Consider the following 1,461-nt stretch of genomic DNA (forward strand, 5'->3'; position numbering starts at 1 on the left):
ACTTTTGAAATATGGGGAAAGCCAAAAACTGCGCTTCCTACACTTCCGTAACATTGATTCATTAATGTTGATTTCTCTTGCAGCTGTTCTACTCCCATGTTGTTGCAGTATATTAATGACTAACCTTGTATTGTGGATGAATAATCTCAGTTGTTCTCCTGACTGAAGTTTGCCCCGTGTATAGCATCCTGCTATGCGATTGCATTTGTCCCTAACCACCAGAATCCCTCACGTTAACTTTTATCGAGTGAAAAAAAAAGTTGGCGTTCATCCTCCAGCTTCACTGTGCTAATGTTATGCTAACATAGCTGTGTGGTTAGCAATCACGTAGCACAACATTATATACCAGGTAGTCCAACTTCAGTAACCCTGCAAATGTCACTGCTGTTTAGTTGTCTGTCAGTCAGAACATGGTATGAAATGTTTAGGTGTAAACTAGCGAGCTAACTTCCTGTTAACTTCTAACTCCATTAAATTTAATAAATTCTGTTTTCATGGATGCATGGATGTAAAACTTAATTGTTACACCCGATAAAGCAGCAATGCTGATGATTTTATTAAAGATTAAAGAATTTAGACCGTTTTTAACTCTTAGTGTTCGCTTGACTTTGGGACCTGAAGTGGACAGAATTTTGGACCCAGATTACTCCGAGAAGCTCCTCACTACGGCAGCCATAATGCTGTGACAATCCATCAAGCAGTGCAGCTTACCAAAGTTGTACTAAAACATTTTTTAACAGATTTCTGCACTCCCAAATTGGTTCGAGGTCAGTAAGCACAACCAGAATTCATACATAAGGCACAATCTCAATTTTTGAGAAAATTAAAGGATTTTAAGTGTGCTTTATAGTGTGGAAAATACGTTATACATAAGAAAAGGATATATCGTGATATATATCGTTACCGCACATTCTTCAAATTATATCGCGATATGAATTTTAGGCCCTATTGCCCAGCCCTAGTGTGTGTGGGGCAATACACACACACACACACACACACACATATATACATATATACATTTCCCCACTTGACCCTGTGGGCGGTCAATCCTTCAAGCTCGGGTCCTCTACCAGAGGCCTGGGAGCTTGAGAGTCCTGCACAGTATCTTAGCTGTTCCCAGGACTGCGCTCTCCTGGACAGAGATCTCCGCTGTTGTTCCCGGGATCTGCTGGAGCCACTCGCCTAGCTTGGGAGTCACCGCACCTAGTGCTCCGATTACCACTGGGACCACCGTCACCTTCACCCTCCACATCCTCTCGAGCTCTTCTCTGAGCCCTTGGTATTTCTCTAGCTTCTCGTGTTCCTTCTTCCTGATGTTGCTGTCATTCGGAACCGCTACATCGATCACTATGGCCGTCTTCTCATGTTTGTCTACCACCACTATGTCCGGTTGGTTAGCCACCACCATTTTGTCCGTCTGTATCTGGAAGTCCCACAGAATCTTAGCTCGGTCATTCTCCA

At 43.0% G+C, this 1,461-nt stretch overlaps 1 protein-coding gene across 3 annotated transcripts in view; it reads left to right on the forward strand.

Moving 5' to 3' along the window:
• bbx (BBX high mobility group box domain containing) overlaps positions 1–1,461 on the forward strand; it is a 32,735-nt gene that overhangs the window by 6,183 nt on the left and 25,091 nt on the right. The window lies entirely within an intron of this gene.

This window comes from Pundamilia nyererei, unplaced genomic scaffold, assembly GCF_000239375.1.
Source record: "Pundamilia nyererei isolate P.nyererei 1_Seehausen unplaced genomic scaffold, PunNye1.0 scaffold00410, whole genome shotgun sequence".
Taxonomy (NCBI): Eukaryota; Metazoa; Chordata; class Actinopteri; order Cichliformes; family Cichlidae; genus Pundamilia; species Pundamilia nyererei.